Source organism: Alexandromys fortis, unplaced genomic scaffold, assembly GCF_014885135.2.
Source record: "Alexandromys fortis isolate MF-2015 unplaced genomic scaffold, M_Fortis_MF-2015_v1.1 scaffold_375, whole genome shotgun sequence".
Classification (NCBI taxonomy): Eukaryota; Metazoa; Chordata; class Mammalia; order Rodentia; family Cricetidae; genus Alexandromys; species Alexandromys fortis.
The window spans coordinates 112,266-137,953 of record NW_026068279.1 but is presented as its reverse complement, the minus strand read 5'-3'; the positions used below and the strand labels follow the sequence as shown (position 1 = coordinate 137,953).

Genomic DNA, 25,688 nt, shown 5'->3' with positions numbered 1-25,688 from the left:
CTAAGACCATGGTTTATTTTATTTTACTTATTTTTTAGACAGGAAAAAAAAATGCCTCCAAGTCTGTAAAATGTGAGCTATCTAGTGATGGAGCTGTGTGGTGGTGCTCACATGGAGTCTGCTGGATAGTTTGAGGGATCAGGTCAGTTCTCTCTTTCCGTCATATGAATTCTGGAAATTGAACTCAGGCAAGTTATTGAGCCTTTACTTACTGAGCCATTGTGGTTTTATTATCAATGGTTGGGGCATCAAACCCTGTGGAGCAGAAAATGTGGAGGGAAGTGAGTTGGGGGTGAAAGGTTGAGAGATGATGATGATAGAATGAAGGTAAGTCTGTTCATTGTTCTGATTGATTTACTTTAATGATACAAGCTAGGGAGGAAGTGAAAAATAGGAACTAGTTCTACCTGGGGAATCCTAATCCCTGGATTACCATGAGTTGAGGTATGGTAGTCTTAATTTTTTTTAAATATTTATTTATTATTATACAATGTTCTGTCTGTGTGTATGCCTGAAGGCCAGAAGAGGGCACCAGACCTCTTTACAGATGGTTGTGAGCCACCATGTGGTTGCTGGGAATTCAACTCAGGACCTTTGGAAGAGCAGGCAATGCTCTTAACCTCTGAGCCATCTCTCCAGCCCCAAGGTATGGTAGTCTTAAGGGAGGTGGTGGAGAAGCAGGGGACGCAATGAAAGTCGTGGTAATTGTCAGACTCAGTCTGAAGATAGGGAAATGGGATGGAGAAGATTTCTAGGAGCTGTGTATAGCAAACCAGTTTACTTTAAAAACCTATATACGTTACTGGAGTTCTTTTTAAAGATTGTTCTGAGGAAGGGGACAGTAGCATCTTCATGTAATATGGACACCCCTCACCCCCTTTAACTGAGGCAAGTTCTCTCTATGTAGCCTTGACTGTCTGTAACTTGCTATGTAGAACAGGCTGGTTTGGAATTCCCCGACATCTGCCCTCCTCTGCTTCCAGAGTGCTAGGATTAGAAGCGTAAGCCACCATGCCTGGCCACATTGTGGGCTTTTCAAGAGAGTGCTGAAGTGAAGTGCTGTCTGTCCTGTCCTGTTAGTTTAAAGGTATCTAGTTTTGGTCTTACTTGAAGGAGTAGCGATAATTCTCTTTTCTATTTAGTTCCGTGGGCTGGACATTGCCCATCAGATGGTGAAGACTGCGCAGTCTGTAAGCATCAACTAACACTGTGTGCGCACTCCTGCTCTGTGTGCATGTGTTTGTTTTCCTTTCATGTAGCTTAAAACTAGTTAAGGAATTCCTGAGGTTTTGAAAGTAAGAGTGTTGGCAATTTCAGTTTTGAAACTAAAGGCAAATTAAGGTACTAATAAAAAAAAAAGAGAGATACTTTTACTTTAGAAAAGGATCTTAAACCTGCTGATGTTTGCAAAGCTAGTATTTTGCCTATAGATGGGAACTGTTCTTTTCTGAAAATTGTTAGTTTAAAAATGATTGCTACATTTGTGCATTTTAAAAGTTGCTTGTGTCGGGGGAGTGGTGGCGGCGCACACTTTTAATCCCAGCACTTGGGATGTAGAGGCAGGTGGATCCATGTGAGTTCGCAGTCAGCCTGGTCTATAGAGGAGTTTTAGGGCAGGCTCCAAAGCTACACAGAGAAACCTTGTCTCGAAAAAACAAACAAATGAAAAAAGTTGCTTGTAGCACACCTTGGGCATGTATTCATGCCCAAGTATCCAGACATTTGGGTACCAGTCCTTTTGGTCTTATTCTGTCTTGCAGCATTTAGGGTAATTAAGATGGCTTGTGGAAGTCAAGAACTCAATAAACGTCCATTAAATGTGATACACATTTAAAACATCACTTAGTCCTTAATTAAGCCTGTTAAAAATGTGTTGTCATCATCTGAATTAGAACTTTAGCCAAGTATTGCTAAAATGAGAAATGATAGCACCTGTTCTCTAAGTATATTGATATACTAAAATATTGAAATGATAGATGGTGTTCTTTAAGTATATTGCTTATTGCCTTTAGGAAATACTAATTGCATAGCTAGGATTCTGTTAATTAAAACAATAATCTTCCATCAGATTTATCGTTCTAATTTCGTTTCACCTACCTAGATCCTGTTAGTGTGTATTTGTCGCCTCAGCAGTCGATGTGAATTTTGCATGTCAGTTCATGTGCTTTTTTGAGTGCCTCCCGGGTTAAACATATTTACGTATTTTGTTTTACTCTTAGATAGCTCTTAACATTTAAAACTTCCTTAGGGCACAAAGTAAATTTTTTAAATTTGCTTGGTAATTTTCACACTGTAATGGGTGATCTGTTGTGGCAAGCACAGAATAAAGCTATTTTTACTTAGATGGCTTTGTGAAGAAAATGGATATACTGATAGTTCATCTGTGTCTTTGTCGTCTCTGAAACGAAGTCCGATAGTTGCATTCCATCATCAAACATTTATATTAATCCCTCCTTGTCTATGAAAGATATATTCTGACACCCTGGTAGATGGGTTACTGAAACATGCATATGCTGTTTTTTTTATCCTCATGCCTATTATAAAGAATAATTTATAATTTAGTTAATAAATCAGAGATTAATATCAAAAATATAGAAAAGTATAACGTTCTACGGTAATAAAATGGTTTGATCATGGTTATTTTTCAGCATTATTTTGTTACAAGAGCTTGCCTTGTACTCCAGGTTGGCCATGATCTTCCCACCCTTCCCATTACCTCCACTCCTGTCTCAGCCTCCTAAACTTGCATATATGCACCACCATCCCTGCCTCTCCAAAGTATCTCTCTGAACTGAACTTGCCCTTCTTGTGATGAGATATTATTGAATGTCTGCACAATGAGATGGAGTGAAGTGAATGACATGGGCATTTTGGTGTTGGGTTAGACTGCTGCCTACGAGAGCTCCTTGGGCATTACGTTGTGATACCATGGCAGTCTGATAAGCAAGGTGGCTGTATTTAGTAGTAGAAAGTTTGGGGCTTAATGTTTTGGGAATATAGTCTTGTGGAGCATTTCTCTGTTTTTCAGTGGTGGGAAAATAGCATTCATTATATAGCTAGCTTTGGAATACTAGTTCCTTAAATAAAATGGATAAATAATAGGAATTAATCTGTTTAACCTTAAGCTAAAGTGCTGGGTAAATACCAGGATCATTCTTGGTACAAGGGACAAGTTTTGATCCCCATTGTATCAGTGAACAGTGTATTCCGTAAGCCTTGATTTATGCTTTCAAGTGTATGGGTGGTTTTAGTTACATCTAAATAAGAATACTGCTTTAAAAAGACTTGTAGTAGAGCATAAAGGTGCTATTAGACATGGAGCTATGCCTCTGCCAGTAACCCAATATTTTGAGAACAGATAACATCCCAGTTCCAATTTGAGATTGGGTACAAAAATACCCTAGGGTTGAGAATGGGCATAGTAAATTGTACCAACAAAAAACCTTTTATGTATATATAGTGGGAAAATGTTCGTTGTGCTTTTACAAAAAAGTATGATATAAACTCATTACACTGTAAGCATAGTAGATAGACTCACTTTATAATTATTCTATGTGATTTTTTTACTATAGGATTCCAGGAATACTTCTGTCCTTGCCTGCCCTATTTCATCTTTGATTACTTTGAGCTCCTCTCCGCCAGTTACCTTCCAGTTTGAGAAGTGCTTCATTAAGTTTCCCTTGTTTTAGTATTTAATGTTTTATACTAACATAAAATTTCCCTTAGTACATTAAAAAATTATAAGACAATCAAGTTGCCTTCAGATGTCTTTTATTTTCACCCCAACACTGTTTGAATCAGCTGGTAAGACATGTTTATTTTGCATAATTTTCTCTTCATGGAGAAGTTACTTTTTAGTATTAACGTGTCTGGGAATTATTTCAAAATTTAGCTTATTATCTTACTTGTAATAGGAGTTCCAGAAGTCTTGAGGGCTCTTCTTTCTGTTCTTGATGTTTTGTCCTGTATCCCCAGAGGATATTTGATTTTATTGTTCTAATTGGTCCCTATAACATTGAATTGGTTTGATCTCAGATCCTCCATACAATTATAATCAGTTTTTAATAGTGTCTCCAGTCTGTTAAGAATTTTTAAATAGTGCTGCAAATAAAATTGTGCTGATGAATTTGGGAAGAACTGATACATATGCTTTAATGGAGAATAATAATAAATTAATACCATTAATAACATTTTTGTTAAGTAGAAGGCCGTTACATAACTGTCAACACTGTAATCAGAGTAATCTTAGAGTAAACCTTGGTGGTGGCAGCAACAAAAGTTATGATCTAATACATAAAGATTGATAAGTAAAAGTTGCTATAGCCTCTTTTTGTGAACTTAAATTTAGGGTTTGGTACGTTGCTTATGGCAATAATTCCATACATTACTGAATGTTGTATGTTGGTTAAATAAAGTGTTGTGTATGTGTGGATTTCACAGAATTAAAAATAATAAAGTCCTGACTGATCTGTAAGTCATCTTAGTGAATGTTGCTATTTATGATTGATTTTATGAATATGAGCAGTAAACACTGTTTTACATACTTGATTTTTTTCTTTTATTTCTTACAGTTTTTTATTTTTCCTCTCTCTAACCCCTTTTATGTAGCCCCTTGGCTTGCTCTCTTTCGAATTCATGGCCTCTTTCTTCCAATTGGTGCTGATTTGTTCTTACTCCCAAAATATAATTCTGATAATAAAATTTTAGTTATCTAACACATGGTCAGGATGACATATACTGAAAATCACAATTATGCATTGGCGCTGCATGACTACTTAGAGTGATTAAGAGCATGGAATTTGAGGTCAGCCTATCTGTATTTGGTTCCTGTTTCTACCACTTAATTACCTGTGGGACTTAGGCAAGAGATTTTCTTACCTTAATACTTTTATCTACCAGACATAGTTTGTATCTACGTCATAGAGAATTAAAATGAATCGTAGAGTGCTTCAGATAGTTGCTGGCGCACATGGTAAGCTCTGCCGAAGTGTTAGTTAAATAAATGTTTTGAAATTACAGCTTGTGTGTTCTTCCCCTTGGTTGTTACTGCGGTCGCAGGAAGCTCTGTGTTGGAGCTCTTCCCTGTGCTTCTCAGCTGTGTAGTTCTGTTACTGTTATCACCTACCTACCCACACGCTCTGTCCACCAGCACCAGTACCACAATGGCTTTCCTTCGTGTGCCATTGGAGGCTAAATGTAGGAATTGGAAGTGATATGGGAGGAAGATCACGCCAGTAAGTGGAAAAGTGGCCGACTTTGTACTAGGACTGTGCTCCTCTGCTACAGTTACTCTGTTTTTGTGTCATGCCACAACTACTTCAGAGGGCTGGAGGGAATTGTTGGAACTCCATCTCATACTTTTCACCCCCTGCACCCAGGCACAAATAATCACGTATAAAAACAGCCAGGTGGGGAAATCACTCAGATGGTTCAATCCTTGCTGTGCAGATATGAAGAGCTGAGTTCAGTTCCCCAGTGCCCTTTACAAACTTGGATGTGGTGGTGTGCACCTGTAATCCCTAGCACTGGGGTGACCCAGACAAGAGGGTTCTTGGCACTTGCTGCTGCTTGCTGCTTTGGTGAGTTACAGGATCATTGAGAAACCATGTCTCAAAATAGGTAAGATGGAGGGCTGGTGGTGTGGTTTAGCAGATAAAAACGGTCGCTACGAAAGCATGATGAGGACTTTGATTCCCGGAATCCAGGAAGCAAAGAGAAAATGAACTCATGAGAAGTTGTCACCTGACTGCCACACATGCTGTCGTGCACATCTGCACGTGCACATACATGCAACCTACTAAATGAGGTAGACAGTGATATAGGAAGACTCCCCGCACACATGCGTGTAGCACACACTATAACCATAAAACGTCTGCGTGTTAAATAAATGGGGTAAATTAATTCAGAAGTACACCCTTCTGTACAGTGGTGGGAGGACATGGCTATTGCTCAGAGATGTTTCAGGGGGGAAAGTGGTGGGAGAACACGTGCATCTTCTGACCATGGTTATAGGGATCAGAAGACAGTGGGTGAAGGTCCTGGATTACAGATGTTAGACTAATGAATGCTTTCTTTTATGACAAGTAATTTTGGGTGCACCAGAAACATGGATTCCATTCATAGATGTAGAGCAGTAATAAGAATTTGTTAGAGAATATAATATCTCATTTTTTGGTGTAAATGATAGTATTCTAATATCTGAGAATATAAACTCAGTTAATAACTATGTAGTATAGCGTATTCATGGTTGATTTCTTTATGCTGTTGAATTTGAACATATTAATATTTTTGTTTTATTTATTTTCAATGTATATTTCAATCCCTATTTAGTGATAAAGCTGTCAGTTTAAATTAAATAATTTAGAAGAAATTTTGAAAAAGTTCTGTGTATAAATTCTTTGTAACTGTGACTTTTGCTCTGACCTAGGAGGCATTAACTTTTCTCAAGCCATCAAGTAAGTGTTCTGTTATCTAGTGGCTACTTAGGGATATCTCAGCCTACTTAAAATATTGTCGATTGTGGAACTAGTCATAAACGTTTTCTTGATTGAAAGTAAAACCATGGCATGTTACAGCATAGTTATTTGAAAGTAAGTGATCTGTTTTGTTTTGGGATAGGGTTTCTTGTAGCCCAGGCTCTCCTTGAGCTTGCACTGTAGCTGAGGGTAGCTGTTTTTTTTTTTTAAAACATAGGATCTATAGTTCCCTGATGTTTTGGTTGGTAGAAGAGGTTGAGATTGATAATAAAGCAATACAACATGTCAGCACTGCTCTGTGCTTCTTCAGGGCCCTAAGAGCGCTCAGACCTGTGGTCTCAGACTGAGTAGTTTTGTTGCTGTGAGCATCTCACTGGAAGTACGGTGTCTGTGTGCTCTTGTTCTCTCTCAAATAATGGAGTTAGGTTAACTAAAATAATGTGAATGTTAATCGAAATACATGGTCTATTATTCTTTAGTAAAGTGCTTTTTTATGGATGATTTTCTTTTTATGTATTATTTTTTCTTTTCTGGGAAGTTCTTTTTAGATTATTTCCCTTCTCTTAGATTTTGCAATCATATTCTCCCCATTATTTTTCATTATGAGAAAATTCATAGAATGAAATCAAGAAGGAGTGCAGACTTGATTTGTATTCCCATCTCTTTGGATGCTTTCATAGTATGTTTGGGACTGAATTTGGTCTCTGTGTTTTTCAGGCCCTCTATTTTCTCTCCTCTTTAAATTTATGTTTGTAGTTTAGTTCTCAGATGTTCTGCTGTTTTGTCTTGCTCATGGTTATTTATGTCCTAGCCTTGGTAACTCGACCAGGCACTTCTTTAATCCTTCTGAAACAGGGTCTTGTTACATAGCCTTGGCTGGCCTGGAACTCCCGGTATAGCACAGGCTGGCTTTGAACCTGAAGCAGTCCTCAGGATTTTATAGTGCTGGAATTACACACATGTACCACTCCTGGTTCTGTATTGGATTTTTTTCCCTTGGTCTTCTTTTTTTCTGGTTCTGCAAATAGAATCTGCAGCCTTGCCAGTGTTAGGTGAGTGTTCCATGTCTGAGCCACAAACTCAGCCCCTCACAATGCAGTTCTTGTAGCCTCCTCCTGTCTTGCAGATGCTTGGATACAGGTTCCCATCATACAGTGGGCACTTGGTAACAGATACTTGGGTTTTTCTTTGGTTGCTGCTCTCTGACTCTTGTTTCTTGTCACTATATACATACATACACACACATATGCGTGAGATTTATAGCATATATATGAGATTTTAAAATATTATTAATGGCCTTAAATTGTATAACAATTGCTTAATTATTTCTAAATCACTGTTGCACAGTTGGTAAGTGAAGTCTGTCATGGATCACCACCTTCTGCCAACAGTGCTGTAAAAGCTTCCATCTGAAAAGAGCTTCGTTAATTGAAAAAAATAAATCCTGATGTGGTTTGTGGTTTTAATCTTGTGCTTTGAAGTGTTTTCTTTTTCTGGGTTCTTGGTTTAGACTGTAGAAGTATGGTAATTAGATTATATTTAGTTGATAAATTTGTGCCCACAAAAATGTGACTTTTAAAAAATTGCAAGTTGCTACGGTTCTTGCAGATAAGATTGTTTCCTGTTTTCTTTTTCATATTTAGTATTTTGTACATATTTCCCCGAGGAGACCCTTTAGTTGTATCATTTGACATTCACTTATAAAATTTTAACTGTATAAAATGTCAAAAAAAATGTTTATTTGGCCTGAGTTGCCTATAGTTTCTCATGTAATTATCTCATGTTATTGTGTGTGTGTGTACTTTGTGCTTATTAATGCATTTGCAATTATCTACCAAGTCTGAACATTTTTTTTGATAAAGTTGAACATGTCATAATCTTTCAGCTCCATTTTCTTCTTAGGGACAGGCTTCTTCATTCTGAGCAGTTAGGCTCAGTTTTGTTTTGATTTAATCACGACTTGCATTTTTAAGATTTAATTTACTGCCAGGACATGGTGGCTCACACTTTTAATCCCAACACTCGGGAGGCAGAGGCAGGTGGATCTCTGTGAGTTTGAGGCCAGCCTGGCCTACAGAGTTCCACGATAGCAGGACTGTTTCACAGAGAAATCCTGTTTTGAAAAACAAATAAACAAAACAACGACAATAACATTTTGTTTGCAGGGGTTCAATATCACATACCCACCTCAACCCTTTAATCCCTTCTCCTCTCTCTTGTACACCTAAGGTGATATAATTGTGCTACATATATTCTGTCCTGCCACAACATTTTTCATAATGAGAACTAACCTTGTATGGGAGTGATTTTGGAAGAGACTTTCCAGATTCTGTTGAGGGGCTAGGGAGATGGCTCAGTAGTTAAAGTGTTTGTCACTCAAGTGTAAGGACCAGGATTCAGATTTCAGCCTGCATGTGATGGGTGGGTGTGATGTCATCTTGTGACAAGACTCACTGATCAAGCTGACTAGTCAGACAAGCTGTATCAGCTCTGGGTTAGAGAGATTCTGCTTCAAGGAATTAAAATGGAGAAAACTGAGAAAGATTACTAATATCAATCTCAGGCCTCTACACACGTGTGCCCACACATGCAAATATAAGTCCATGCATGCAGACAACACATGTTAGTAAAAGGACACTGCTGTTAGGTTTTTCTTTCCTCCTTCTGTGTCTAGACCCCTGAGAGCAATTCCCCTTTGTTTGTTTGCTGCTGCATCTACCTAGGTCTATGGGATTTCTACATGGCGTGCTTGTTTTGTTTTCACTTTCTTGGGTTGTGTTCTGAAGACATAGATAACACTGCCACATTCTGATGAGTTCTTAGTTTATGACGACAATAAACACTTGCTAAATGAGTGAAAATATCCAGTTTTACGGATTGAATATCATATATTCTGGAAGCATTTTGTCATTGTGCCCATAATCACCAACCAATGATTATCAAAAGCTGTCCAAGACCTAAATCTAGTGCTTTTGTTTGGTATTGGTAATCAGAACCATGTTGGGATTAGGGATGTGGCACAGAAATAGCTTGTGTTGTCTCTTTTAAAAGCTTGCTTGTGCTTTGGTTTATTTACCTCTAAAAATAATACCTACTAAATGATGTTGTGATGTTGAAATGAATACATCTAAAGTACTCTCTGATGCTTTGCACATTGTCTGCTGTAGAAGTATTGGAATCTAAGTAAAAATAGAAGTAAAATAATAGATCCAACTAGAATTTAAAGTATTTAGCACCTTTATGCTTTCATGCTCTGAAATGATGTTTATGGGCAGTAGCAGATATCTAAACATGTAGATAGTAACTTAAATTGAGAGATGAAAAATGTACCATGTTACATATCACTATGAGACTTAGACATGTTTAAACTTCTGTAAATCGGAGGTACTGTTGGCCTATGAAATGGGCATAGTATTAGTAGCTAAGGAATCTGTTCTGGGGAGTTAGTGAAACAGTGTGTAAGTATTTGCTGTTTTCTTTACACTCCTTCCCTCTTTCTTAGGCTTTCTCCACAAGCTTGTTGCAGTCTAACTTCCTCAGAGACAGGGAGTTTCATTAAGTTTGAACAATGCTCATGACTGTTAGAACCGTCTCAGTCTCTAAGGTCAGGTCGGCTGTACAGCTGTCAACTGTAGCTCTGTTTGTTCCTCACAAGAGAAGTAACAGCATACGTGCCTCTGGTTTGTCACTCTGTTTTCTGGGCTGTCTTTTGGGTCTCTGTGTATACACTTCTGTTTTCTCTTGTGTTTCATGGACTTTTTGCTCACATACTTTATTTTGATGGAAATTGTTAGCTCCATTTTTACTTCCAGTGTTTGGATTTCCCTTCATAGCCTGCTCCTTACAATGGAGTAGTAATTCAGAATCTGTTTAGGCCCTTTATGCTATCTCTAGGCCTCTCATAAAATATAGCTACTTTCTGTCTGTCTGTCTGCTTCACTTTATTATTTATTTATTTGCTTACTTACTCAGCAGTGCACATCTGTGGCAATCAGAGGACACTTTGGAGAGTCTGTTTTTTCCTTCTACCCTGAGAGTCCTGGGGATTGAACTCAAGATGGTCAGGTCTGGCAGCAAATGTCATTACCCACTGAGCCATCTTGCTTGTGCTGGAATAACTTTTGTTAGCTCTTTTTGCAGTTATTTTCCTGTGTTACCACTTCTTTGTAATATTCCTTAGAAGTAGATAATTTTCTAAGTTAGGAAAACAGTTGTTCATACTTTATTAAAACAAGGCTGCAAGTATTCCCAGGATAAACCATAGACTGAAAGTGGGCAGTATTTTTTCTGTGTATTTGTTTGTTTGTTTATTTATTTTTGTTTAAAGGAATTGAAAACACTATCTCACTCCCCTTCTTGCCGGTGCTTAGGGGAGGTGAGAATGATGGTGCCTCTACTCAATGTGCCAACAGAATTTCTGCAGTGGGAAAAACCAATTGAAGTGTATCTTACAGTTTAAAGGTTACTTGGGGAGAATTCAGTAGTTCATATTGTTGCAGGGGTTAGCGAATCAGATTCAGGATAAGCAGCCAGGAACAGTGCCCAGAATCACTGCACAAGGGTCCCTGTGAGGACACCAGTGACAACTACAGAGACAGACAGACGCCACAGCCTGTCCCAATGACACGGCTGGCTTTGGACAACTAAATGCTGCCACCCCTGCCCCAGACTTGACCTTGCTATGGTTGTGCCAGCATTAGTGTGAGAACAAGTTCCTTCTTTCTACTTCTCTTGTTCACTTGGTCTCTCCTAGTCTGCATTAGATGCACGTGTGATGAAATATGGGAAACATTTAGCTTTCTGAGATCAGATGTGTAAAATTCTCAAAGTGAGAAAGTGCTTGATCTTTTAAAATAGTAACACAGGGGCAGTTTTAGCAGACGGAAAGAATGGTTCCTGGTGCTTTGCTGCTCTTTGCGTCCTCACTGGGTGCCAGGCTGAGCGTTTTATAAGCATTATCCTGATGTCACTCTCACACAGCAGCGATGGTAACTCATCAGGTTAGAGAAGAGATTGGAGAGCGACTTGCCCAAGATCATACAATTAGTCATGGCAGAGTTGGGGCATACATTCAAAGCCGTGACTCCAAAGCCCATGTTCATATCCAGCATGCTAAGCGACTTCCTTGTTTTCCCTGGTCTATTTAGTTCAAAATCCTGTAGTGTGGGCAGCTAGCTTTCCTTTGAGAAGTTTACACCCACGGTCTCAGGCGTGTCTGTGTCTTATTTTCTTTCTGAACACCTTTTTTTGTAGCCAACATGCTTAAAATGGATATCAAAATCTCTTTAGGAGTGAAGAGATGGGTCAGCACTTGAAAGCACACATATTTCCAGAGGACCGGAGTTCAGTTGCCAGCACCTAGTCAGTCTACTCGTAACCACCTGGGCCTCCAGTCCCGGGGTATATAACTCCTCTGGCATCTACGGGCACCTCTGTTCATGTGTGTACACCCACTCCCAAGTAAACACATATACACGTGTCAAAAAGAGTAGAATAGGGGCTGAAAAGATCACACACAGTTAAGATCACACTGGCTGCTCTTGTAGAAGACCTGACTTCCCAGCACCCACATGGCAGCTTACAACCTTCTAATACTCCAGTTCCATTCCAGGGAATGTGATACCCTCTTCTGTCACACACTTACATGCAGACGGGCAAACACTGTACTTGACGTTTTAATCAGTATCTGAATAATTAATGTTTTATTCTGTTGTGTGATACATGTATCAAACCCAGGTGCATGGTAGGTAAGTGCTTTGCCATTGAGCTTTTCCTGCCTCATTTCTGCCTCCCTCCCCTCCCCTCCCCTCCCCTCCCCTTCCTTCCCTTTCCTTGACATACACATTTATCATACTCAGAATTCATGAATTTATTCTATTCTTATTTAAAGATTTATTTATTATTTTTCTGTGTATGACGACCAGCAGAGGTGTCAGACCCCATGGGATTGGAGTTGTAGGTAGTGTGAGCCATCTGGTGTAAGAGTGGAGAACCCGGCCTGGTTCCTGGTTCTTAACAGTGAGCGCTCTCAACTGCTGAGTCGTCCCGCTGGTCCCTAACAGATGAACTTAAATTCTTCAATAGCATGATTTGTTATTTATAAATCAGACACTGTGTGTGTGTTCTAAATGTACATTGGACTGGGTAAGTCTGAGAAAAAATAATCTTTGTCATTTGAAATTTAGTACTTCCTTACTTCTGAGTTGCTTTAGCTACTTTAGTTGTAAAACCTGAAGTGATTTCATAGTTTTTTGTAGGTGTTTTAGTTAGTATGTTTGGCGTTGTTTGGTTTCCTTTTTTCTTGGCACTCCCAAAATCTGTTCTGGTATTTCTAATGATTACCATTTTATGGAATTTCTTCTTTTTATTCTTCCTACTTTTTTTTTTTCCTTGTGTGACACTTAAATTATCTTTTATGTGTACAGATGGTTTGCCTGCATGCATGTATTTTGGTGTCCCACATGTGCCTGGTGCCCACTGAAATCTTAGAATGTTTCAGATTCCCTAGAACTGGAGTTGTGGATGTCTGTGAGCCACCATGTGGGTCCTTGGACAGGAACCCAGTAGCCAGTGCTCTTAACTGCCGAGTCATCTCTTCAAGCCCCTCTTGTGTGTCATTTAAAGATAGGACATTAAGCAGATTATTGATGTATATGAAGTAGGTATATGTTAGGGAGAGCCATGGATTTCTGTGGAATACCTTACAGCTATAATTAATTTCAGGGGCTTTAAGGATAAATAGTATTTCAGGTGTACTTGTGCTCTTAGTTTATGTGTGCCCAGTGATCCAGAGGTTGCCGTCCCTAGAACGTGGGGCCCTGGGTAGTTGTCCCCAGATAGCCCTTGTTTTCCAGTTTCCAATGCCCTGCCATCTGTTTTCTTTGTTGTCATGCTTCTCTGGAGATCCTCATCAGAGCCAGTTCCATGCTGTTCGGACTTTCAGTCGTCAAAATTGTGAGCTAAATAAAACTCTTAACAAACAAACAAAACCCTGCCAGGCATGGTGGCACACACCTTTAATCCTAGCAGCAGAAGGGCAGAGGTAGGTGGATCTTTGTGAGTTTGAGGACAGCCTGCCTGGTCATGACAAATTCTAGGTCAGTGAGGCCTTCATAGACCCTGTCTCAATCAATCACTCAGTCAGTCAGTCAATCAATCAATTAAATGCAATGAGAAGTTAATGGATGGGGTAAGGTGACAGTCTATAGGACACGCGTAGAAACTGAATATTTTAGTAGCCAGGTAACTCAGCTCCTTGGAAAATATAAAAGGTAGTAAGCCTGTTTGAGGCCAAGCCTTTCTGCATAGTGAATATTTTAGGCATTGCATTTAAGTTTATGAAAACAATAAAGTTACAGTTCTGGTAATGCTTATTTAGAACTGTATACATCTTTTGTGTGTGATGTTGGAGATATAGAAGAAAACTTAGCAAGTTTCTACCTTGATATTCCAAATAGATCATAGTGGGAAATGTAATAACATTTTCTGTTTAAAAATATATTTTGTAGCCGGGTGTGGTGGCACTTGCTTTTAATCCTAGCATTCTGGAGGCAGAGGCAGGCAGATCTCTGTGATTTGGAGGTCAACCTGGTCCATGGAATGAATTCCAGGACAGCCAGAGCTATATAAAAAAACCCTGTCTTGAAAACATTTTGTGGAAAAGAAATACATTTTGTATAGTGACCTAGAATGTGGGCAGGAAGTCTATTTAAAACAGAAGTTTTAAAATAGGACATTTACTCATTTTATGAGCGTACATAGGAAGACCAGACAATTACTGAGTATAAAGATTGTATATATAACTTTCAAGAGACCATGCCACAAGTTCCCTTTCTTTAGAGCCGAAGGTCTAAAAGCAAACATACTAGTGGTGCCTCAAGTATTGAATTGAAACCACACAGATCATTTCATTGTCCTCATTTGATTTTAATTATAGTTTTGAACACCAAAATCTCAAGTTTTTCCTTTTAACTCAGGTTGTATTATTTCTAATTGTTACCTTGAAAATGTGTTCTCTCTGACACCTTCTTCCCTCCCTCTCCATCATCCCTACAAGGACTTTAGATTCTGAGGGGCAGTTTTAAGTGGTAGGTTTTTTTTTTTTTTTTGACAACCCAGGACCAAAATAGTTTGAAAATTAGCTTTTATATTTAGTCATTTGGGAACTTTAAAGTTGATAATTCTGTTGCATTTCTCCTCTGTGCAAAGAGGTAGGTTGTTGTATTAATGTTAAAAGATATACTTTGTAGATAAAGTCAAGTTATTAAATGTCTTTAAAGTTTTCAGTTACCTTGACTTACCTTGTATGTGACTCTGTACACACAGACCCATGGGGAGGTCCGAAGACTTCCCACTGTGTGGGTCCAGGAGAGTGAGCACAGGCGTCAGGATGACAAGCCCCTTTGCCTGCTTAGCCTATTGCTGGTCCTGTCACTCATCTTTCAGACAGTTGAATTTACTAGTCTGATTTCTTGGTGACCAAGATTTTCTGTTTAAAAATATTCAAGAGTCCTCCCTGCCTCCTTCCAGGTGAGCTTTGCTTGTCAGATTCATTGTTCAGCCCTTTAGGCCCCTGCTGACCAAGTGTCTGATGTTCTGGGTTTATGTTTGCATCTTGGATTATATGATAATAGGTTTGTGAACTTGAAGTGAAAATAGATTATTCAGATGAAAGGTATGTTGGCAGTGGTTTGGGGACAATTCTGGTGATTGCATGTGTTTGGTTTGGTCTTCAGGGACTATTAAATGTGATCACTGAGTCATACTTGGTGGTTCCTCTGTCCCCTGGCTAATCTCTGTTAAAACCCCGAGGCTTGCAGCCACATAATACTCAAAAGGCAAAGTAGACCTCAGCCCAGAGGGAGTTTATTTAAAGAAAAAAAAAATTAAGTTCAAACATTCCTACAGTGTTGCATCCAATTTAGTCTTGTTGAGAGTTAGTGTGCTCTTTTGATTCCAGTGGCCACGGTGCCTAGAGATAACAAGTAAATTTGAAATACTTGAACTTTTCCTGAGAAAACTTGAAACTTTATAATCACAAACAGAAGTGCTTAAATAAATAGGAGAAAGGGAATGTCATTTCTTTTGGGAATTGTTCTAATGGTACTCATTTGATTAAAATTTTGAACCATTCCTTTGTGGAGTTGTGGGACAGAGTATTTAAAAACAAAACAGTGTGGTAGATACATCATTAATTTTTTGAAGTTGGGAGCATCATTTTTTTTTTAGATTTTTCAGGACAGAGTGTAACAGGCTTGAGTGTCTTGGAACTAGCTGTGTAGATCAGGCTGGCCTTAAACTCAAAGAGATCCCCTGCCTCTCTCTCACAACTACCCCCAGCCACAAGTAGCATTTGTGGTTTATCATTCAGTTCTAGCTTGAGAAGTAGGGAACTGCTAGAATTATGGGTTTATTCTTGCAGTCTGTAAGAGTGGCAACTTTGCCTCCCTACAGAAGACTTGTATCCTGAATGGTCTCTACAATACCTTAAAGAACTTAAAGAACATGAATGTTTAATAAAAAACACCTGCCCACCCCATGCCTGAGAGTTGGCAGAAATCACACATTCAGTTCGTCTCCTTGGATTCTTTATCAAAGGTGAAGTTGATCAAATTCTAAGGAACCTTAGGCTTTTGTTCTAGTTTGGTGGTTTATGGCTTTTGTGTATTGTGTATGGTGTTGATGTAGTTGGCACTAGTGGCATTTCTGTGGAAGAAATGGTGTTTGAGATTTAAGCAGTTTATCTTAGTTAGTTTTTTTATTGCTGTGAAGGGACACCATGTCTATGACATCCCTTTTTTCATTTGTTTGTTTTGATTTTGAGACAGGGTTTCTCTGTGTAGCTTTGGGGCCTGTCCCGGAGCTTGCTCTGTAAACCAGACTAATCTCGAAATCACAGAGATCCATCTGCCTCAGCCTCCTTAATGCTGAAATTAAGGCCTTCGCCACCATTTTCTGGCTCATGACAACTCTTATAAAGGAAAAACATTTAATAGCTGGCTTACATGTTCAGAGGTTTAGTCCATTGTCACGATGGGAAGCATGGGGGTACAGGGGTAGACATGGTACTGGAGATGTAGCTTTGAGTTCTGCATCTAGATTGGTGGACAGCAGGAAGATAGAATGACACCACAGTGAGCTTCTGAAACCTTAGAGCCACACCTACTCCAACAAAGCCATACCCCCAGTAATGCCACTCCTATGAGTCTGTGGGAGTCATTTTCTATTTTTTTCTTTTCTTTTTTTAACATAATTTCTTTATTGGATCTTTAGAAATTTTACATCATGCACCCCCAACTCTGCCCACCTCCCAGCCCTTCCATATTCTCCCCTTCCCATTGCAGTGTCCCCCACCCAATGAAAACTAGAAAAGAAAGAAAGTAAAGGAAGAATGAACCTCTTCTCTCCACCACCTTTTCATTCATGCTGGTGGTGTTGGGAATAGTGTGTCACACAGCTTATGCTTTTGTCCAATCAGCTTTACTTGCAGATGTTCATTGCAGTGGGTCATTGGTCTAGTTCAAGGGCTCTGGTTTCTGGTCCACCATCCTTACTCCTCTTGGATCTCCATGGCTGCCCCGAGTCATGGAGATCCTGCAGTTATCATTCCACAGGACCAGTCATTGCATGAGCTTCAGCAGGTAGATCTAGTTAGGTCGATAGGGTAGGCCAACCCCATTGGGCCTGGATGATAGTTGAGCTGGTCAGTCAGGTGAGGGGTGGAGCTAGCTCCTCTAAACCAGTGCCTTCAGGTTCAGCTCTCCCTGCCTTTGGTGCGGGTGCGGCCATTTCTTCTGCTGCTCTCTTGCTTCAGCTTCCAGCAATGGATGGATAGGACCAGCTTTTCCAGGGCCGCCAGCAAAGGGCAGTGCTGACTCAGCATGGCCCTATGGTTTCTTCATGCAAGGTTCCCTTGAGCCTGTGGGGGCCATTTTATCAGTTGGAGTTAGCCAATGATCAGTTTATTCATCTTAGAATAAGTGTGTAGAACTCATTGGCACAATAGCAGTTGTTTCAGGTGCCTAAAGTAGGTAAATAAAATGGACAGAAATCCCTTTCTTGGGTTTTCATTTTAGGTGTAATGGATACATAAACAATGAACGGACAATCACTTCATGGTGTTCAAAACTGCAATTTTACGGTTTCCTGTGTGTCTTTTTTGTTCCAGTTTATAAATCACAAATCAGGCTCAGCAGGGACAGAGGGAGGTGTTGAGGGCTGAAACATTCTGGTCCTGTGGGACAGTACCCAGTTTTTTGCTTTTAAATCTTACATAACTCTTAACCCTGCTAATGTTTTCTGTTAGGAGTTTGTTTAAAAGCTTTGTTAATAGTCCTTACTGGTCATGATAATGTAGTTAAGTGTCCTTAAAGAGTATGATTTTGTAATATATGAATCACATTCTCAATTACTATACCTTTATTTCAGAAATGACCACCAAGAAGTAGATGCCCGGATGTCCCGGTGAGGAAGTAATCCACATGTCATGAAGTAAGATGCAGCAGAGCGAACATTCCTCCAGAGTGGTAAGTCACGAGTCTCTTCCTTAATCTCCGCAGTTGTCTACCCTGAAAACAGGGTGGCCATGGAGAGCCACTTACATTCCTATTTTGACTGTGTAATTAAAATTCTAGCATATGGTTCTAGAAAATGTGCCTGCTGTGTTTTCTTGAAAGAATCATATAGGCAGCATTATTGAATTACAGCCTTAGAAAAATGTATTGAAGCCAGGCAGTGGTGGTACACGCCTTTATTCCCAGCACTCAGGAGGCAGAGGCAGAGGCAGAGGCAGGCAGGTCTCTGTGAGTTCAAAGGAAGTCTGGTCTGTAGAGTGAATTCTGGGACAGCCAGAGCTATACATAGAAACCCTGTCTAAAAAAATCCCCAAAATAAACAAGAAAAACAGAAAGGAAGAAAGGAAGGAAAGATGGAAGGAAGAAGTTAAGGGATATTATTTTCAGGTGTGTTACTTTTGTTTCGTTGTATTTGATTAACTGATTCTTTGCCTATCTAAAACACTTGATGGTCCTAATAAAGAGCTGCAGGAGTAAGGGTAGGTGGGGCTAGCAGGCAGAGAGGATAAATAGAAGGAGAAATGAGGAGAACAAACAGCAAGAGAACAAGGAGATGAGGATATCAGGGGCTAGCTGCTCAACTACACAGCAAGCCATGGAGAAAGAAGTAAAGTAAGGTATACAGAAATAGAGAAAGATGAAAGCCCAGAGGCAAAAGGTAGTTGGGAAAATTTAAGATAAGAAAAGCTGGGAAGAAACAACCCAAGCTAAGGCCGGGCATTCATAACTATGAATAAGTCTGCATGTGATTTACTTGGGATCTGGGTGGCGCCCTCCCCCCACAAAAAGCAAAAGAATAAAGTGTCACACAATAAAAAGAAATTTAAAAAAATAAAAGAAAAAAAAAGGATTAAAACAACGGGACCCGCTGGCTGAGGAGGAGAAGGGAAGAGTAGCACCCAAGACTGTCACTTTGACAGCAGAGGTTTGGGCGTGCGCTCACTCATGGCCTCCTGCCTCCACCATGCTAACCAATAGCGTGTTCACACCTTCCGCGGTGCTGTTGAAAGCATTGAAAAAGTGCTTCAGAAGAAATTCAGAATCTTCTTTTCGTAGACCACAGTGCTTAAATCAAAAATAGAAATTTCAGAAAATGTAATCTCACTGACCTTAATCTGTTCTTCTTTGCTATTTTCTTTTGCAAAGTGAAATTTAAATCTCCTACATCAATGTAATGCATGATACATAATGACGATGGCTCTTAGTGTTTAGTACTTTTAGGGCTCCTGTCTGGAGTGGTAAGTGTGTGAGTGTGTGTGTGTGTGTGTGTGAGATTTTTTTTTTTTGTATTTAATGATACTAGGGTTGAAACAAGGCCTCATGTGGTAGGCATGCTCCTATTACTAAGCTAGGCCTAAATTCCAGTGCTTTTATTTTGTGTTTATGTGTATGCATGTTTGGTGGTGCATGTGTGCAGATATATGCCCATGTGGGTGCATGTCTCTGTATGTAGAGGCCAGAGGGCAACCTTAGCTCTCATGTCTTAGGCACCAACCACTGTTTTCTTTGTAGACATGGTTTCTCACTTGCTTGTCAAATAAGTGAGGCTGGCTGGTCAGAGAGCCCTGGGGATCCTGACTCTGTCTCTGATATAAAGTTAAAGCCTTCCTTTTTATTTAGACAGAAAAGGGGAGATGATGTGGGATTTACCTCTGTAGGCTGTGAATGTATTTTTATTACCATTGATTAATAAAGAAGCTGTTTTGGCCATTGGCTTAGCAGAGTAAAGCCAGGCAGGAAATTCAGACAGAGACAGAGAGAGTAGGCAGACTCAAGGAGACTCTGCCCAGGGAGGCAGATGCCATGGAGCTGCCCAAGAAGCAAGTGGTAACAAACCACGAAGCTCATCATAAAATATAAATGAATAGAAATGGGTTAATTTAAAATGTAAGAGTTAGTTAATAAGAAGCACGAGCTAATAGGCCAAACAGTGTTGTAATTAATATAGTTTCTGTGTGACTATTTGGGTCTGGGCAGCTGGAAAATGAATGAGCAGTCTCGATTTAACATGTCTCCATAGTGCTAGGATTTAAAAGGTATATCATTACACTCAAGTTTTTTCTCACTTAGGTTCTGGGGACCCATCACAGGTACTCCGTTTGCAAGACAAGCACTTCGCTAACTGAACCTCCTTTCCAACACCTGATATTTTTGTATTTATTATAGAAAATTATCACATTATACACACATGCACATATACTGCTGTGTAGTTAAATGTAGTAAAGGGACAGTGGCAACCTTAAAAATGAGTCTGCATTTTATAAACTAGTTGAAATGGTAAGTTTTGCATAGTATATTTTGTATTTATTTAAATTTTTGTGAAGCCATAAGAGGCTGAATGTCTGAACATATCAGCATTTTACTTAAGTTCAGGAACATTGCTATTAAAATCTTTAGTTTGTTCCATACTCATCATCATTGACTGGTCCGCTTAAAGGGCCAAGTTTTTGTTTTGTTTTGTTTGTTTGTTTTTTGTTGTTTTTCAAGAAAGGGTTTTTTGGTAGCTTTGGAGTCTGTCTTAGAACTAGCTCTTGTAGACCAGACTGGCCTTGAACTCACAGAAATCCGCCAGTTTCTGCCTCCCTAGTACTGGGATTAAAGGCACGCCCCACCACTGCCCAGCAGACCAATCAACTTTTAATGCTTGTTGTACATATTATTTTGTTTATAACATAGATTTCTAAAAAATGTTTATTATATATGTGTGTGTGAAAGTATTAGTATCTGTGTTTGTGAACTTGTTAGCATGTGTGGAGGCCAGAAGATGGCGTCCAATATTATAGTCTCTCCCTAATTTTTATTGATTGATATACTTTGTATATATGCATATGCATGGGCTTGTGCACATGAGTATAGTGACCTCAGATCTCTGGGGCTGGAATTAAAAGTGGTTGTGAGCCTCTTGATGTAGGTGCTGGAACCAGACTTGGTTGGAAGAAGCTAAAGGTACTTACTCGTTGGGTCAGTTTCTTAATATGAAGTGAGGGTCTTAGAGGGTTTTAGTTCATGGACGAGGGGACCAATACATGGTGGAAAGGAATAGGGAAGTGTCTTTATTTGTGTTGCTGTACTACCACACCACCAACTGGGCAACTTATAAAGAACATGAATTGATTTCTCACCATTATGGAAGCTGAGAATTCTAAGATGCATATCCTGGCAGGGTCCTTGCCTGACGGCTGCTTCCTGCAGAGAGGAGGAATGCCTTGTGGTGTGATGGATGGTAGAAGAAGAAAAGAACAAGATGAAGACTCTTGTGAAAGCCTTAATCCCACTCACAAAGAGGAGCTCCATGACCTGATCACCTCTTAGAGCCACCAGAGCCACCCTACCCCCTCCTCTCCTATCAGAGTGTCAGGGCCTGAATTTTGTCTGGGCAGAGTTTGGACTTTAGCGGGAAAGGAAGGCAATAGTGAAGTATTTATAAAAGTTTTCAGTAAGGCTGGTTGTTGTTGGTGGCTCACGCCATTAATCCCAGCACTGGGGAGGCAGAAGCAGGCAGATCTCAGGGTTCAAGGCCAGCCTGGCCTACAAAGTGAGTTCCAGGATGGTTTCAGCTCCAACGCTACATAGGGAAATCTTGTCTTGAAAACCCAAAACAAGAAAAAGAGGGGAAAAAAATGAAAGAAAAAAAGGATAGATTTGGCAAGAAGACTGGAAACTTTTGAAGCTAATAATGATTTTCACATTCCATGGATGGTCAAATATTGGTCCACTTTTTAAAAAGTACAACTCAGAGAATTGAATAAATAGCATAGTTCTTTTTTGAGTATATTTGGTTTTGAGTTTTTTTATATGGCATACTAATTTCATTATTCCCAGTTAGCACACTGCATATGGGGAACAATAGTATTTCTATTTTACAAACAGTCGCCAGATTTAGAAAAATGGATGTGGGGGTCTTCTACCAGTATGGCTGCCCTGTCAGCTGATGCTTTGCTACATGAAGAAGATAAAGGAAACTAGGTTAAGTCTTTAGAGCAGTTTTTCTTTGTTGTTATTTTTGTATTTTTATTACATTTATGTGTGTGTGTGTGTATGCATGCATGCATGCATGCATGCATTTATGTGAGTGTGTGCATACAGATGCCTTGGTGCATAGGTGGTGTCAGAAGACAGCTTGGGAAAGTTGGTTCTCTTGTCCTCAAAATCAAGTGGTCAGGCTTGGTGGCAGGCATCTGTACCCATTGAACTATCTTGCCAGCCTCCTAAAGAAGTGTTGTTAACATGAACTTTATCACCTGAAAGTTTAAAAAACACATGTATACAGTTAAAAGATAGCCAGTGAATAATTTAGATAGTAGTTATTTAATGTTTTAACATTTTTAATTTTTAAAAATTTATGTGTATGAATGCTTTATGTGCATATATGTCTGTTTACTGAGTGCCCACAAAGGCCTGAAATGGGCATTGAATCTTCTGGATCTGGAGTTATAGATGGTTTTGGGTCACCATGTAGGTACTGAAAATCAAGCCTTAGTCCTTTGGAAGAACAGCCAGTGTTCTTAACTGCTTAGCCATCTCTCTAACCCCAAATTCTTTTATTTTTTTATTTAAGTATACTTATTTTTGAGTTTCACTAAAGCAGCATTTATTAAATTAATAGGATTTGTTTTACCTCTGTTATAGAAAAACATTTCATATATTTTCCAACTTATAAATATCACAGACTTTTAGTTTAGAATATTCTGCTTTAATTTCGTTAGAGGTTAGTGTTTTAGTTTTGTTGGGTAGGATATAAAATGCCTTTGTGGGTTATGTAATGAGTAATTTTGATTGAATATATTTTAGATGTCAGTTTTCTCTCTTTGTTCATAGTGTGAACATCACATATTCTTATAAAACTGTTTCTTTTATTCTGAAAGGTTTAATTTGGTTCAGTCACAGGTACAGGCAGTGATCAAGATTATTTTTGAGTAGTTCATGGTTTTTATGTCAGTCTAATAAGGTGTTCAGATATGCTTATTACTTGGTTTTGTTTGAACATTTGGAAGAATTAAGAAATTGCCCATGAAGGCAGTAGAGTAGAAAATACAGACTGACTGATAGTCCATTAATTAATTAGCAGTTTGTGCTGGAGATCCAACCCAGGTCTCTCACTTGTAGAAAAGTGCTTTCTCCAGGTTTTGTTGTGTCTGAGGGTCAAAGATAGGCTGTGATATTTAGGGCTTTCGGACCCAGATCCGTTTATGTGTACCGAGGCTTCAGGTGTTACAGTTAAATTGAACTAAAGCTGAACTTTATTCTTTTTTTTTTTTTGAACTTTATTCTTGAAACTCAATAGTTGTAAGCTGTAATAAGAGTATAAAACAAATTGTTTTATAACTTCTGTTTCATGTTCCTCTGAGAGTCCCATATGATTTAGCTGGATTTTGTTATTTAGTTACTTGCTTTTATAGTTAAAAAACAAAACAAAACCCCAAACTCAGAGTAGATTTAAACTCTACAGATTGCTACTACAGAACAAAAGCGCTGACCAGGATGAACTGGGCCCTGTAATGTGTGCTGAAAGGAACCTCCTCTCTCCAGTTTGAAGAACAAGCACTTTCCTTGCCAAGGAGGACTGACTTGAAACGGACCAGCTGTCCATATTGGGAGCATAGGGTTGCTAAGGTGACCATGGCTGTTTAGAGAAGAATGCCGCTGAGAGGGCAAGTTCTTGACGTGTGAGCTGAGGGAAAGAATGTGGTGTGACTGTGCATCATTCCTCCTAATCACACGCTCGCAAAGTGCTGTGTGGGTGGCTGCAGAAGCACAGGGCTCAGAGCCCACGTTGGTGTGTGTTTAACCATCTTGTTTTTGTGTGAGCCAGAAACTTAGAGTCCAGAAGGAACATGTCTCGTGTGTGTGTGTGTGTGTGTGTGTGTGTACTTTGATAGTGAATGAAATTAGAGTGAATTTCTTTTGCTTGATGATATAAACAGTCATATCCAATATTTAAAAAGTATTTGACATAAATATTTACTTATTCCTTCTCATCCTTTTTAGTAATGAATATAGTGTTGATAAGTTCCCAGATTAAGGATGTGTTCTTTGCAATTATGTGTATTTCTTTGACTTAACACTTTAATCAGAATTATTTGAAAGCTCCTCCCCACTTTCTCTGGTGTAAGAACAACCCTCCAAACTCAGCCTCACAGGTAGGCTGGACAGCCAGCTTTTCCTACAGTGCCTGTCTTAGTTGCCCCCTCCCTCTCCCCAGCTCTGTTATTGCTCTTTCCAAGGAAGATCTTATCTTGGTTTTGATTGTTGTTTGCTTGTGTTTTACTTTTCATTTTTGAGACTGGATCTTACTTTGTAGGCTGTAGGCTGACCTCAAACTCATGACTCTCCAGCCTCAACTTTCTGAGTGCTAAGATTACAAGTGTGTACCATTTTGCCCAGCTAAGGAGATCTTACCTTTGTGTATGTGTGTGTGTTTAAGACAGTCTTTCATGAACATGGAGCTTGCCATTTTGGCTAGGCTGGTCAGCCAGTGGGTCCTGGGGATATTTCTGTGTTTTCCCAGTGCTGTGGCTATAGGCACATGTTCCATTCCCAGCTTTTAAGTTGGTGCTGGGATCTGAACTCAGTTCTTTTCCTTGTATAGTAAGCACATTACCCACTGAGCCATTTCCCCAGCCTTGTGAGATCGTTACACATTGTTCATCCTCTGAAGCATTTGCAGAAGTGAAAAATGCAGTGACCAAATGGGAGCTGTTGCTTGGTTCTCTTCTGGAGAATTGGGGTTCAGTTCCCAGGGCTTAGTCAGGTGACTTCCACCTGCACTGACTGCTGCTCCAAGGGATCCCATGTTCCTTCTGGCCTCTGTTGGCACCATGTACATGGCATTGATTCTCGCAGACACAAACTCGTAAAGAAACATTCCCTCACTCAAGTACAGGGAGAAAGTACATCTAGGCTTCAGTTCTCAGACCCTTTGCAGTCTACCACGGGCACCGTTGCTCGTACATACATGTAGACATGGGCCGAAACATGGATTGTTTTGATTTTCCAAATAATTCTTTCCAAATCCCTACAGTCATGACTGGTATTTGTTGTTTTATTTTTAATGAGACGGTGTCTTATGTGTCCAGCCTTATCTCCAACTTGATGTGTTCTGTAGATGGCTTTGAATTTCTGATCCTTCTCCCAAGTGCTGGGATTACAGGTGAGTGCCACCACGTTCTGTATATGTGGTGCCACAGATTAAATCTATGGCTTCGCACATGCTCAGCAAGTGGTCTAGCAGTGGAGCCCCCCCCCCATCCCAGTAATCTATCTATTGTAAATGAGGCACAAAGGTAACATTAGGGTGTGAAGTAATTGGAAGAATTACAGTTCTGTCAGCCTCATATTTATTTTTAAGTCAGGTCTTATTAAGTAGCCTATGCTAGCTTCAACTAGAAATCCTCCTTCCTCAGCCTCCAAAGTTTCCACAGCACCTGGCTTTTGATTTTTCTTAATTAGATAGCCTACTTGATTTGACAGGTTTTTGTTTGATTAGTTTTATAATTGTAGAATATGAAGGGTAATTAAAGAATTAAAATAATTTGACCTCTAAGTTCATTTGGCTGCTTGACATTTTACAATAAGCCTGGATAACGTTTGATGCCACCCCACAGAAGCAAAGTAGAGTCAGTTCACATGCACCTGCACC

The 25,688-nt window shown here is 39.5% G+C and overlaps 1 protein-coding gene across 3 annotated transcripts in view; it reads left to right on the top strand.

Moving 5' to 3' along the window:
* The window catches only part of Frs2 (fibroblast growth factor receptor substrate 2), an 80,436-nt gene that overhangs the window by 24,916 nt on the left and 29,832 nt on the right, over window positions 1-25,688 (top strand). For 2 of the 3 annotated variants that reach the window (XM_050132135.1, XM_050132133.1), the window contains exon 2: window positions 17,904-18,001. The gene's annotated coding sequence lies outside the window, so the exon portion shown is untranslated. Of the gene's footprint in view, window positions 1-17,903; window positions 18,002-23,498; window positions 23,663-25,688 lie in introns of all 3 variants that reach the window. The other variant, XM_050132134.1, reaches the window with a different exon arrangement.